This window comes from Hyperolius riggenbachi, chromosome 4 (assembly GCF_040937935.1).
Source record: "Hyperolius riggenbachi isolate aHypRig1 chromosome 4, aHypRig1.pri, whole genome shotgun sequence".
NCBI lineage: Eukaryota > Metazoa > Chordata > Amphibia > Anura > Hyperoliidae > Hyperolius > Hyperolius riggenbachi.
Window position 1 is genome coordinate 7,337,789 of NC_090649.1, and position 15,417 is coordinate 7,353,205.

The 15,417-nt window shown below is 58.1% G+C and overlaps 1 protein-coding gene across 1 annotated transcript in view; it reads right to left on the bottom strand.

The window, feature by feature from the left end:
* LOC137571085 (E3 ubiquitin-protein ligase TRIM21-like) overlaps positions 1-13,686 on the bottom strand; it is a 34,817-nt gene extending 21,131 nt beyond the window's left edge. Inside the window, exon 1 of the mRNA XM_068279767.1 lies at positions 13,424-13,686. The gene's annotated coding sequence lies outside the window, so the exon portion shown is untranslated. The remainder of the gene's footprint in view (positions 1-13,423) is intronic.
* Positions 13,687-15,417: the final 1,731 nt, after the last annotated feature.

Sequence of the window (15,417 nt, forward strand, 5' to 3'; positions counted from 1 at the left end):
AACAGAACTCCTTTGCTTAAAAAACACAATAATTCGGCCTCCAGCTCCGTAAACACGTCTAAGTCCCACCCCGTCCTTCTGTGGTCTGCTGTTCAGCTGCGGTGAACTCAGTTACCAGCCTCAGTCGATGCCAGTCAGGGTCTACTGCGCACGCACAGACCTCCCGCGCATGAACAGTAGACCCGGACTGACGTCACTGTGCCTGTTACCAGGGCTCATCGTGGCTGAATGGCAGACCGCGGGATGACAGGGTGGGACTTAGACGTGTTTATGGGGTGGGAGGAAGCCCAGGGTAAGTATCAGAGCTGTATTTTCCTTCCTCTCTGAGTCTTTTTAAGCATCAGAACACTGTAATATGTTGCAGAAGCTACCAGTGTTATAGAAATGTATAAAAGGGTGGGTCATAACTATGGTGGGATTAGATTGTGAGCTCCTCTGAGGACAGTCAGTGACATGACTATGTACTCTGTAAAGTGCCGCAGAAGATGTCAGTGCTATATAAATACATAATAATATGGTAGGACATTAGACTATGACTATGGTAGGATTAGAGTGTAAGCTCCTCTGAGGACAGTCAGTGACATGACTAAGTACTCTGTAATGTGCTGCAGGAGATGTCAGTGCTATATAAATACATAATAATAATATGCTAGGACATTAGACTATGACTATGGTAGGATTAGATTGTGAGCTCCTCTGAGGACAGTCAGTGACATGACTATGTACTCTGTAATGTGCTGCAGAAGATGTCAGTGCTATATAAATACATAATAATAATACGGTAGGGCATTAGACTATGACTATGGTAGGATTAGAGTGTGAGCTCCTCTGAGGACAGTCAGTGACATGACTATGTACTCTGTAAAGTGCCGCAGGAGATGTCAATGCTATATAAATACATAATAATAATATATGGTAGGACACTAGACTGTGACTATGGTAGGATTAGATTGTGAGCTCCTCTGAGGACAGTCAGTGACATTACTGCTTGATTCGTAAAGTGTTTAAAATATGTTAGTGGTATACAATTTAAATAAACTATAATAATTAAACGATAATATTTAGTCATTTAGAGTGAGCTGCTGTTAATTTTTTTTTTCGCAAAGGGGCATAGAGGGAGAATGAGAATAAGGAGGATGGTAGATAGATAAAGAAACATTGCAGAGTGGACAGAGTAGAGGGTGGGGTGAAAGACGGTAAAGGTGGCTATACAGAAGGCCGATTGAACAACTGATTTAATTATAATTGTTAATTATATAATAACATATGAAAATCTGTGCTGCTAAGAGCAAGCCCGATCGATGATGTGATCAATTTTGGGCTGAAATTAGTCGCATGTATCGATCACAAATGCTGAAAGATGTAGGGCTGGCATGCTCGATCAGATGCACAGTGGTAATGGCGTTCAATATCAGGATAAGGGCAGAAACCCCCTGAGCTGTCCCCCAATATAAAATGTGCCCCATGCAGTATACTTTACCTGTCGGTGTCCACCGCTGCCTCCGGGCTCCATCCTCGTACATGCGCCCGACGTGGCTGCTGGCATATACGTGGGTGTATACATGATGTCACACACATGCCCACATATATATGCCGGCAATCACATGAGGCGTGTATGAGGATGGAGCCCGGAGGCAGCAGTGGACACCGACAGGTAAAGTATACTGCATGGGGCACATTTTATATTGGGGGGGGGACATCAGCGAGGCGGCGCCGCAAGACTGATTCCTGAGAGATTTAATACTAAAATCGATCTAGAATCGGCCTGTGGTGTAAGGGCAGCCAACAGATCTCTCTCTCAGAGAGAGATCTGTCTCTTGGTCTATCTGCCCGTGTATGGGCACCTTAATAATAATTATAATAATAATAATAATATAAGGACTGTGTGGAAGAGAGACATGAGAATGGGGAGAGAGATAGAGAAAAGGGGGACATTAGAAAGAGGGTAAGATAAGAGAGTAGAGGCACAAGAGAGAGAGAGAGAGAGAGGTTGGGGGAGATGAATAACTGCAGAGTGATTTCTCACCAGGACTCCAGTCTTTACCTCTACCATTAGGCTGGTGGAACATACAGAGACAATAAGCTTTCATAAAAACATACTGCGAGTAAGACATGAGAAAGGAGAGAGGGGGAGGGGGTGGTCAGGGGCACACGGCAGAGATAACAGACCAAAGTCAGGCTAATAAACTGTGAATTGTCAGGCTTACACACAGCGCTGCCTCTGCTCAGCTGTAACCTCTCTCTGCCTGCAGTACTATGTCACACAGTCTCACCCTGACCCTGCTGCTGTGTAGATCAGTTCCCTGGATGAGAGAGTCTGACTGTCACACATCTAAACTTGCCGCTCTGCAGCTGGAAAGCCGGGGGAGGAGCCTGTACTGTGCCTGCCTGAGGTGCGTGTCAGAGCCATTCAGATTGTGCAGCTGGAAGGCCGGGGGAGGAGCCTGTACTGTGCCTGCCTGAGGTGCGTGTCAGAGCCATTCAGATTGTGCAGCTGGAAGGCTGGGGCAGGAGCCTGTACTGTGCCTGCCTGAGGTGCGTGTCAGAGCCATTCACATTGTGCAGCTGGAAGGCCGGGGGAGGAGCCTGTACTGTGCCTGCCTGAGGTGCGTGTCAGAGCCATTCAGATTGTGCAGCTGGAAAGCCGGGGGAGGAGCCTGTACTGTGCCTGCCTGAGGTGCGTGTCAGAGCCATTCACATTGTGCAGCTGGAAGGCTGGGGCAGGAGCCTGTACTGTGCCTGCCTGAGGTGCGTGTCAGAGCCATTCACATTGTGCAGCTGGAAGGCCGGGGGAGGAGCCTGTACTGTGCCTGCCTGAGGTGCGTGTCAGAGCCATTCACATTGTGCAGCTGGAAGGCTGGGGCAGGAGCCTGTACTGTGCCTGCCTGAGGTGCGTGTCAGAGCCATTCACATTGTGCAGCTGGAAGGCCGGGGGAGGAGCCTGTACTGTGCCTGCCTGAGGTGCGTGTCAGAGCCATTCAGATTGTGCAGCTGGAAAGCCGGGGGAGGAGCCTGTACTGTGCCTGCCTGAGGTGCGTGTCAGAGCCATTCACATTGTGCAGCTGGAAGGCTGGGGCAGGAGCCTGTACTGTGCCTGCCTGAGGTGCGTGTCAGAGCCATTCACATTGTGCAGCTGGAAGGCCGGGGGAGGAGCCTGTACTGTGCCTGCCTGAGGTGCGTGTCAGAGCCATTCAGATTGTGCAGCTGGAAAGCCGGGGGAGGAGCCTGTACTGTGCCTGCCTGAGGTGCGTGTCAGAGCCATTCAGATTGTGCAGCTGGAAGGCTGGGGCAGGAGCCTGTACTGTGCCTGCCTGAGGTGCGTGTCAGAGCCATTCACATTGTGCAGCTGGAAGGCCGGGGGAGGAGCCTGTACTGTGCCTGCCTGAGGTGCGTGTCAGAGCCATTCACATTGTGCAGCTGGAAGGCTGGGGCAGGAGCCTGTACTGTGCCTGCCTGAGGTGCGTGTCAGAGCCATTCACATTGTGCAGCTGGAAGGCCGGGGGAGGAGCCTGTACTGTGCCTGCCTGAGGTGCGTGTCAGAGCCATTCAGATTGTGCAGCTGGAAAGCCGGGGGAGGAGCCTGTACTGTGCCTGCCTGAGGTGCGTGTCAGAGCCATTCAGATTGTGCAGCTGGAAGGCCGGGGGAGGAGCCTGTACTGTGCCTGCCTGAGGTGCGTGTCAGAGCTATTCAGATTGTGCAGCTGGAAGGCCGGGGGAGGAGCCTGTACTGTGCCTGCCTGAGGTGCGTGTCAGAGCCATTCACATTGTGCAGCTGGAAGGCTGGGGCAGGAGCCTGTACTGTGCCTGCCTGAGGTGCGTGTCAGAGCCATTCACATTGTGCAGCTGGAAGGCCGGGGGAGGAGCCTGTACTGTGCCTGCCTGAGGTGCGTGTCAGAGCCATTCAGATTGTGCAGCTGGAAAGCCGGGGGAGGAGCCTGTACTGTGCCTGCCTGAGATGCGTGTCAGAGCCATTCAGATTGTGCAGCTGGAAGGCTGGGGCAGGAGCCTGTACTGTGCCTGCCTGAGGTGCGTGTCAGAGCCATTCACATTGTGCAGCTGGAAGGCCGGGGGAGGAGCCTGTACTGTGCCTGCCTGAGGTGCGTGTCAGAGCCATTCACATTGTGCAGCTGGAAGGCTGGGGCAGGAGCCTGTACTGTGCCTGCCTGAGGTGCGTGTCAGAGCCATTCACATTGTGCAGCTGGAAGGCCGGGGGAGGAGCCTGTACTGTGCCTGCCTGAGGTGCGTGTCAGAGCCATTCAGATTGTGCAGCTGGAAAGCCGGGGGAGGAGCCTGTACTGTGCCTGCCTGAGGTGCGTGTCAGAGCCATTCACATTGTGCAGCTGGAAGGCTGGGGCAGGAGCCTGTACTGTGCCTGCCTGAGGTGCGTGTCAGAGCCATTCACATTGTGCAGCTGGAAGGCCGGGGGAGGAGCCTGTACTGTGCCTGCCTGAGGTGCGTGTCAGAGCCATTCAGATTGTGCAGCTGGAAAGCCGGGGGAGGAGCCTGTACTGTGCCTGCCTGAGGTGCGTGTCAGAGCCATTCAGATTGTGCAGCTGGAAGGCTGGGGCAGGAGCCTGTACTGTGCCTGCCTGAGGTGCGTGTCAGAGCCATTCACATTGTGCAGCTGGAAGGCCGGGGGAGGAGCCTGTACTGTGCCTGCCTGAGGTGCGTGTCAGAGCCATTCACATTGTGCAGCTGGAAGGCTGGGGCAGGAGCCTGTACTGTGCCTGCCTGAGGTGCGTGTCAGAGCCATTCACATTGTGCAGCTGGAAGGCCGGGGGAGGAGCCTGTACTGTGCCTGCCTGAGGTGCGTGTCAGAGCCATTCAGATTGTGCAGCTGGAAAGCCGGGGGAGGAGCCTGTACTGTGCCTGCCTGAGGTGCGTGTCAGAGCCATTCAGATTGTGCAGCTGGAAGGCCGGGGGAGGAGCCTGTACTGTGCCTGCCTGAGGTGCGTGTCAGAGCTATTCAGATTGTGCAGCTGGAAGGCCGGGGGAGGAGCCTGTACTGTGCCTGCCTGAGGTGCGTGTCAGAGCTATTCAGATTGTGCAGCTGGAAAGCCGGGGGAGGAGCCTGTACTGTGCCTGCCTGAGGTGCATGTCAGAGTCATTCACATTGTGCAGCTGGAAGGCCGGGGGAGGAGCCTGTACTGTGCCTGCCTGAGGTGCGTGTCAGAGCCATTCAGATTGTGCAGCTGGAAAGCCGGGGGAGGAGCCTGTACTGTGCCTGCCTGAGGTGCGTGTCAGAGCCATTCAGATTGTGCAGCTGGAAGGCTGGGGCAGGAGCCTGTACTGTGCCTGCCTGAGGTGCGTGTCAGAGCCATTCACATTGTGCAGCTGGAAGGCTGGGGCAGGAGCCTGTACTGTGCCTGCCTGAGGTGCGTGTCAGAGCCATTCACATTGTGCAGCTGGAAGGCCGGGGGAGGAGCCTGTACTGTGCCTGCCTGAGGTGCGTGTCAGAGCCATTCAGATTGTGCAGCTGGAAAGCTGGGGGAGGAGCCTGTACTGTGCCTGCCTGAGGTGCGTGTCAGAGCCATTCAGATTGTGCAGCTGGAAGGCCGGGGGAGGAGCCTGTACTGTGCCTGCCTGAGGTGCGTGTCAGAGCTATTCAGATTGTGCAGCTGGAAGGCCGGGGGAGGAGCCTGTACTGTGCCTGCCTGAGGTGCGTGTCAGAGCTATTCAGATTGTGCAGCTGGAAAGCCGGGGGAGGAGCCTGTACTGTGCCTGCCTGAGGTGCATGTCAGAGTCATTCACATTGTGCAGCTGGAAGGCCGGGGGAGGAGCCTGTACTGTGCCTGCCTGAGGTGCGTGTCAGAGCCATTCAGATTGTGCAGCTGGAAAGCCGGGGGAGGAGCCTGTACTGTGCCTGCCTGAGGTGCGTGTCAGAGCCATTCAGATTGTGCAGCTGGAAGGCCCGGGGAGGAGCCTGTACTGTGCCTGCCTGAGGTGCGTGTCAGAGCCATTCAGATTGTGCAGCTGGAAGGCCGGGGGAGGAGCCTGTACTGTGCCTGCCTGAGGTGCGTGTCAGAGCCATTCAGATTGTGCAGCTGGAAGGCCGGGGGAGGAGCCTGTACTGTGCCTGCCTGAGGTGCGTGTCAGAGCCATTCAGATTGTGCAGCTGGAAGGCCGGGGGAGGAGCCTGTACTGTGCCTGCCTGAGGTGCGTGTCAGAGCCATTCACATTGTGCAGCTGGAAAGCCGGGGGAGGAGCCTGTACTGTGCCTGCCTGAGGTGCGTGTCAGAGCCATTCACATTGTGCAGCTGGAAAGCCGGGGGAGGAGCCTGTACTGTGCCTGCCTGAGGTGCGTGTCAGAGCCATTCACATTGTGCAGCTGGAAAGCCGGGGGAGGAGCCTCTTCTGTGCCTGCCTGAGGTGCGTGTCAGAGCCATTCAGATTGTGCAGCTCGAAGGCTGGGGCAGGAGCCTGTACTGTGCCTGCCTGAGGTGCGTGTCAGAGCCATTCAGATTGTGCAGCTGGAAGGCCGGGGGAGGAGCCTGTACTGTGCCTGCCTGAGGTGCGTGTCAGAGCCATTCAGATTGTGCAGCTGGAAAGCCGGGGGAGGAGCCTGTACTGTGCCTGCCTGAGGTGCGTGTCAGAGCCATTCAGATTGTGCAGCTGGAAGGCCGGGGGAGGAGCCTGTACTGTGCCTGCCTGAGGTGCGTGTCAGAGCCATTCAGATTGTGCAGCTGGAAGGCCGGGGGAGGAGCCTGTACTGTGCCTGCCTGAGGTGCGTGTCAGAGCCATTCAGATTGTGCAGCTGGAAGGCCGGGGGAGGAGCCTGTACTGTGCCTGCCTGAGGTGCATGTCAGAGTCATTCAGATTGTGCAGTTGAATGGAGGCCCCCATGTTGCTGCAGGAGAAGTGCAGAGAGGATGGAGAGGGGGCCACAACGTCACATGACAGGTGACCTTAACTCCTGAAGCCCCGCTAGCTCAGCACAGAACAGAACGAGCCTGCCCTCACTGTTCAGGGAAGAGAGACCAGTAGTGATGGGTCGTTCGCGAACGAGGTGGCTCTAAGAGCCGGCTCTTTGCTTCGAACGACAAGAGCCGGTTCTCAGTTTTGAAAGAGCCGATGCCTCAGCCGCCCCACACAGCTCTGATTTGCTGTGTAATAAAGGGCGCTGAGGCATGCTGGGAGATGTAGTCCTCCTCGTGCAGCTTGTAGAAGTGTATGGGGCGGAGCAGAGCAGTAGCAGGAGGGATTGCCGGAGCCAGAGAAGCAGTCTGGAGTTGTCACGGAGACAGGGGGCGGGGCTTTTACTCGGATTCTGAGTGGCTTCTAGTGATATTTAATGAAGAGCCGATTCAGAGCCGTAAGAGCCGGCTCTTTAATGGGAGCCGATTCAGAAGAGCCGATTCTCCAAGAAGAGCTGGAATTCCTATCACTAGAGACCAGTGAGCTCAACTCCCTCTCGGCTGGGCTCCTCCTTCTTCCCCAGAATCCTCACTGTGATTGGCTGGCAGTGCATAGCCAGCCAATCCAAGAACAGAGGAGGGAGAGCTGTCTCTAGGTTCAGGTTGCAGAGCTGGGAGCATGCTGCTAGGGCTGATTTTTCCAGCAGATGACGTGCCGGTGAAACTTTTATTCCGGCGCCGACTTTTAAGTGTTTTTAACAGCTGGGCCGGCCAGTTTCCGGCCGGGTGGCAACCCTAGCCACACCACACAGCTGCTGATCCCCTCTGTCACCCCTATGCTCTGCAGGAGACCCCCGGCAACACCACACAGCTGCTGATCCCCTCTGTCACCCCTCTGCTCTGCTGGAGACCCCCGGCCACACCACACAGCTGCTGATCCCCTCTGTCTCCTCTCTGCTCTGCTGGAGACCCCCGGCCACACCACACAGCTGCTGATCCCCTCTGTCACCCCTCTGCTCTGCTGGAGACCCCCGGCAACACCACACAGCTGCTGATCCCCTCTGTCACCCCTCTGCTCTGCTGGAGACCCCCGGCCACACCACACAGCTGCTGATCCCCTCTGTCTCCTCTCTGCTCTGCTGGAGACCCCCGGCCACACCACACAGCTGCTGATCCCCTCTGTCACCCCTCTTCTCTGCTGGAGGCCCCCGGCCACACCACACAGCTGCTGATCCCCTCTATCACCCCTCTGCTCTGCTGGAGACCCCCGGCCACACCACACAGCTGCTGATTCCCTCTGTCACCCCTCTGCTCTGCTGGAGACCCCCGGCCACACCACACAGCTGCTGATCCCCTCTATCACCCCTCTGCTCTGCTGGAGACCCCCGGCCACACCACACAGCTGCTGATCCCCTCTATCACCGCTCTGCTCTGCTGGAGACCCCCGGCCACACCACACAGCTGCTGATCCCCTCTGTCACCTCTCTGCTCTGCTGGAGATCCCTGGCCACACCACACAGCTGCTGATCCCCTCTGTCACCTCTCTGCTCTGCTGGAGACCCCCGGCCACACCACACAGCTGCTGATCCCCTCTGTCACCCCTCTGCTCTGCTGGAGACCCCCGGCCACACCACACAGCTGCTGATCCCCTCTATCACCCCTCTGCTCTGCTGGAGACCCCCGGCCACACCACACAGCTGCTGCTCACCTCTGTCACCCCTCTGCTCTGCTGGAGACCCCCCGCCACACCACACAGCTGCTGATCCCCTCTATCACCCCTCTGCTCTGCTGGAGACCCCCGGCCACACCACACAGCTGCTGCTCACCTCTGTCACCCCTCTGCTCTGCTGGAGACCGCCCGCCACACCACACAGCTGCTGATCCCCTCTGTCACCCCTCTGCTCTGCTGGAGACCCCCCGCCACACTACACAGCTGCTGATCCCCTCTGTCAACCCTCTGCTCTGCTGGAGACCCCCGGCCACACCACACAGCTGCTGCTCACCTCTGTCACCCCTCTGCTCTCCTGGAGACCCCCCGCCACACCACACAGCTGCTGATCCCCTCTGTCACCCCTCTGCTCTGCTGGAGACCCCTGGCTACATCACACAGCTGCTGATCCGCTCTGTCACCTCTCTGCTGGAGACCCCCGGCCACACCACACAGATGCTGATCCCCTCTGTCACTCCTCTGCTCTGCTGGAGACCCCCGGCCACACCACACAGCTGCTGATCCCCTCTATCACCCCTCTGCTCTGCTGGAGACCCCCGGCCACACCACACAGCTGCTGATCCCCTCTGTCACCTCTCTGCTCTGCTGGAGACCCCCCGGCCACACCAAACAGCTGCTGATCCCCTATGTCACCCTTCTGCACTGCTGGAGACCCCCGGCCACACCACACAGCTGCTGCTCCCCTCTGTCACCCCTCTGCTCTGCTGGAAACCCCCGGCCACACCACACAACTGCTCCCCTCTGTCACCCCTATCCTCTGCTGGAGACCCCCGGCCACACCACACAGCTGCTGATCCCCTCTGTCACCCCTCTGCTCTGCTGGAGACCCCCGGCCACACCAAACAGCTGCTGATCCCCTCTGTCACCCTTCTGCACTGCTGGAGACCCCCGGCCACACCACACAGCTGCTGCTCCCCTCTGTCACCCCTCTGCTCTGCTGGAAACCCCCGGCCACACCACACAGCTGCTGATCCCCTCTGTCACCCCTCTGCTCTGCTGGAGACCCCCGGCTACACCACACATCTGCTGATCCCCTCTGTCACCCCTCTGCTCTGCTGGAGACCCCCGGTCACACCACACAGCTGCTGATCCCCTCTGTCATCTCTCTGCTCTGCTGGAGACCCCCGGCCACACCACACAGCTGCTGATTCCCTCTGTCACCTCTCTGCTCTGCTGGAGACCCCCACCACACCACACAGCTGCTGATCCCCTCTGTCACCCTCTACTCTGCTGGAGACCCCCGGCCACACCACACAGCTGCTGATCCCCTCTGTCACCCTTCTGCACAGCTGGAGACCCCCGGCCACACCACACAGCTGCTGCTCCCCTCTGTCACCTCTCTGCTCTGCTGGAGACCCCCGGCCACACCACACAGCTGCTGATCCCCTCTGTCACCTCTCTGCTCTGCTGGAGACCCCCGGCCACACCACACAGCTGCTGATCCCCTCTGTCACCCCTCTGCTCTGCTGGAGACCCCCCGCCACACCACACAGCTGCTACTCCCCTCTGTCACCCCTCTGCTCTGCTGGAGACCCCCGGCCACACCACATGGCTGCTGATCCCCTCTGTCACCTCTCTGCTCTGCTGGAGACCCCCAGCCACACCACACAGCTGCTGATCCCCTCTGTCACCCCTCTGCTCTGCTGGAGGTCCCCGGCCATACCACACAGCTGCTGATCCCCTCTGTCACCTCTCTGCTCTGCTGGAGACCCCCGGCCACACCACACAGCTGCTGATCCCCTCTGTCACCCCTCTGCTCTGCTGGAGACCCCCGGCCACACCACACAGCTGCTGATCCCCTCTGTCTCCCCTCTGCTGGAGACCCCCGGCCACACCACACAGCTACTGATCCCCTCTGTCTCCCCTCTGCTGGAGACCCCCGGCCACACCACACAGCTGCTGATCCCCTCTGTCACCTCTCTGCTCTGCTGGAGATCCCCGGCCACACCTCACAGCTGCTGATCCCCTCTGTCTCCTCTCTGCTCTGCTGGAGACCCCCGGCCACACCACACAGCTGCTGATCCCCTCTGTCACCCCTCTGCTCTGCTGGAGACCCCCGGCCACACCACACAGCTGCTGATCCCCTCTGTCACCTCTCTGCTCTGCTGGAGACCCCCGGCCACACCACACAGCTGCTGATCCCCTCTGTCACCTCTCTGCTCTGCTGGTGACCCCCGGCCACACCTCACAGCTGCTGATCCCCTCTGTCACCCCTCTGCTCTGCTGGAGACCCCCGGCCACACCACACAGCTACTGATCCCCACTGTCATCTCTCTGCTCTGCTGGAGACCCCCGGCCACACCACACAGCTGCTGATCCCCTCTGTCACCTCTCTGCTCTGCTGGTGACCCCCGGCCACACCTCACAGCTGCTGATCCCCTCTGTCACCCCTCTGCTCTGCTGGAGACCCCCGGCCACACCACACAGCTGCTGATCCCCACTGTCATCTCTCTGCTCTGCTGGAGACCCCCGGCCACACCACACAGCTGCTGATCCCCTCTGTCACCTCTCTGCTCTGCTGGAGATCGCCGGCCACACCACACAGCTGCTGATCCCCTCTGTCACCCCTCTGCTCTGCTGGAGACCCCCGGCCACACCACACAGCTGCTGATCCCCTCTGTCACTCCTCTGCTCTGCTGGAGACCCCCGGCCACACCACACAGCTGCTGATCCCCTCTGTCACCTCTCTGCTCTGCTGGAGACCCCCGGCCACACCACACAGCTGCTGATCCCCTCTGTCACCCCTCTGCTGGAGACCCCCGGCCACACCACACAGCTGCTGATCCCCTCTGTCACCCCTCTGCTCTGCTGGTGACCCCCGGCCACACCACACAGCTGCTGATCCCCTCTGTCACCTCTCTGCTCTGCTGGAGACCCCCAGCCACACCACACAGCTGCTGATCCCCTCTGTCACCTCTCTGCTCTGCTGGTGACCCCCGGCCACACCACACAGCTGCTGATCCCCTCTGTCACCCCTCTGCTGGAGACCCCCGGCCACACCACACAGCTGCTGATCCCCTCTGTCACCTCTCTGCTCTGCTGGAGACCCCCAGCCACACCACACAGCTGCTGATCCCCTCTGTCACCTCTCTGCTCTGCTGGAGACCCCCGGCCACACCACGCAGCTGCTGATCCCCTCTGTCACCCCTCTGCTGGAGACCCCCGGCCACACCACACAGCTGCTGATCCCCTCTGTCACCTCTCTGCTCTGCTGGAGACCCCCGGCCACACCACGCAGCTGCTGATCCCCTCTGTCACTTCTCTGCTCTGCTGGAGACCCCCGGCCACACCACACAGCTGCTGATCCCCTCTGTCACCTCTCTGCTCTGCTGGAGACCCCCGGCCACACCACACAGCTGCTGATCCCCTCTGTCACCTCTCTGCTGGAGACCCCCGGCCACACCACACAGCTGCTGATCCCCTCTGTCACCTCTCTGCTCTGCTGGAGACCCCCGGTCACACCGCACAGCTGCTGATCCCCTCTGTCACCCCTCTGCTCTGCTGGAGACCCCCGGCCACACCACACAGCTGCTGATCCCTCTGTCACCCCTCTGCTCTGCTGGAGACCCCCGGCCACACCACACAGCTGCTGAACCCCTCTGACACCCCTCTGCTCTGCTGGAGACCCCCGGCCACACCACACAGCTGCTGAACCCTTCATCACCCCTCTGCTCTGCTGGAGACCCCCGGCCACACCACACAGCTGCTGATCCCCTCTGTCACCCCTCTGCTCTGCTGGAGACCCCCGGCCACACCACACAGCTGCTGATCCCCTCTGTCACCTCTCTGCTCTGCTGGATACCCCCAGCTACACCACACAGCTGCTGATCCCCTCTGTCACCGCTCTGCTCTGCTGGAGACCCCCGGCCACACCACACAGCTGCCCATCCCCTCTGTCACCCCTCTGCTCTGCTGCAGACCCCCGGCCACACCACACAGCTGTTGATCCCCTCTGTCACCGCTCTGCTCTGCTGGAGACCCCCGGCCACACCACACAGCTGCCCATCCCCTCTGTCACCCCTCTGCTCTGCTGCAGACCCCCGGCCACACCACACAGCTGCTGATCCCCTCTGTCACCGCTCTGCTCTGCTGGAGACCCCCGGCCACACCACACAGCTGCCCATCCCCTCTGTCACCCCTCTGCTCTGCTGCAGACCCCCGGCCACACCACACAGCTGCTGATCCCCTCTGTCACCCCTCTACTCTGCTGGAGACCCCCCGGCCACACCACACAACTGCTGATCCCCTCTGTCACCTCTCTGCTCTGCTGGAGACCCCCAGCCACACCACACAGCTGCTGATCCCCTCTGTCACCCCTCTACTCTGCTGGAGACCCCCGGCCACACCACACAGCTGCTGATCCCCTCTGTCACCCCTCTGCTCTGCTGGAGACCCCCAGCCACACCACACAGCTGCTGATCCCCTTTGTCACCCCTCTGCTCTGCTGGTGACCCCCGGCCACACCACACAGCTGCTGATCCCCTCTGTCACCTCTCTGCTCTGCTGGAGACCCCCGGTCACACCGCACAGCTGCTGATCCCCTCTGTCACCCCTCTGCTCTGCTGGAGACCCCCGGACACACCACACAGCTGCTGATCCCCTCTGTCACCTCTCTGCTCTGCTGGAGACCCCTGGCCACACCACACAGCTGCTGATCCCCTCTGTCACCTCTATGCTCTGCTGGAGACCCCCGGCCACACCACACAGCTGCTGATCCCCTCTGTCACCCCTCTGCTCTGCTGGAGACCCCCGGCCACACCACACAACTGCTGATCCCCTCTGTCACCTCTCTACTCTGCTGGAGACCCCCCGGCTACACCACATAGATGTTGCTACTTACCGTGCAGATGTTTGATTCTTGTGTAGTAATGAGAGGTTGATGCTTGGAGGATGTCAGTTCTATGACTGTGTGAGCACCAGGTTTGGCTGTCTCTCTGTAGATCCTGTATAATCTCTGTACAGTTTGCTGTATGCAGGGTCAGGGTTATATGCTGGAGTTGGCACAGGATGGGATCACACAGGGTCAGCAGCACACTAGAGGGGTCTCTGCTGATAAAGGTCTTCCTCTGGCTACAAATGCAGGAACAGAGCTGTGCTCGCCTGAGCCTTGTGCTGCTATTAGGGGAGAGGCTCCAGGAGGGGCAACATGCTCAGCAGCCGGGAAATGGAAACTGAAACTTATGCAGGCTTGTTATGTAAAGATTGATGATGATCTGTACATCAGGAGGGAAGGGGAGGAAATGACACTCCAGCCAGCTTGTTATGCAGAGACTGAGGATGATCTGTACATCAGGAGGGAAGGGGAGGAAATGAGACTCCAGCCAGCTTGTTATGCAGAGACTGAGGATGATCTGTACATCAGGAGGGAAGGGGAGGAAATGACACTCCAGCCAGCTTGTTATGTAGAGACTGAGGATGATCTGTACTTCAGGAGGGAAGGGGAGGAAATGACACTCCAGCCAGCTTGTTATGTAGAGACTGAGGATGATCTGTACATCAGGAGGGAAGGGAGGAAATGAGACTCCAGCCAGCTTGTTATGCAGAGACTGAGGATGATCTGTACATCAGGAGGGAAGGGGAGGAAATGACACTCCAGCCAGCTTGTGATGCAGAGACTGAGGATGATCTGTACATCAGGAGGGAAGGGGAGGAAATGACATTACAACCAGCTTGTTACGCAGAGACTGAGGATGATCTGTACATCAGGAGGGGAGGGGAGGAAATGACACTCCAGCCAGCTTGTTATGCAGAGACTGAGGATGATCTGTACATCAGGAGGGAAGGGGAGGAAATGACACTCCAGCCAGCTTGTTATGTAGAGACTGAGGATGATCTGTACATCAGGAGGGAAGGGGAGGAAATGACACTCCAGCCAGCTTGTTATGCAGAGACTGAGGATGATCTGTACATCAGGAGGGAGGGGAGGAAATGACACTCCAGCCAGCTTGTTATGCAGAGACTGAGGATGATCTGTACATCAGGAGGGAGGGGAGGAAATGACACTCCAGCCAGCTTGTTATGCAGAGACTGAGGATGATCTGTACATCAGGAGGGAAAGGGAGGAAATGAGACTCCAGCCAGCTTGTTATGCAGAGACTGAGGATGATCTGTACATCAGGAGGGAGGGGAGGAAATGACACTCCAGCCAGCTTGTTATGCAGAGACTGAGGATGATCTGTACATCAGGAGGGAGGGGAGGAAATGACACTCCAGCCAGCTTGTTATGCAGAGACTGAGGATGATCTGTACATCAGGAGGGAGGGGAGGAAATGACACTCCAGCCAGCTTGTTATGCAGAGACTGAGGATGATCTGTACATCAGGAGGGAAGGGGAGGAAATGACACTCCAGCCAGCTTGTTATGTAGAGACTGAGGATGATCTGTACATCAGGAGGGAGGGGAGGAAATGACACTCCAGCCAGCTTGTTATGTAGAGACTGAGGATGATCTGTACATCAGGAGGGAGGGGAGGAAATGACACTCCAGCCAGCTTGTTATGCAGAGACTGAGGATGATCTGTACATCAGGAGGGAGGGGAGGAAATGACACTCCAGCCAGCTTGTTATGCAGAGACTGAGGATGATCTGTACATCAGGAGGGCAGGGGAGGAATGAGACTCAAGCCAGCTTGTTATGCAGAGACTGAGGATGATCTGTACATCAGGAGGGAAGGGGAGGAAATGAGACTCCAGCCAGCTTGTTATGCAGAGACTGAGGATGATCTGTACATCAGGAGGGAAGGGGAGGAATGAGACTCAAGCCAGCTTGTTATGCAGAGACTGAGGATGATCTGTACATCAGGAGGGAATGGGAGGAAATGAGACTCCAGCCAGCT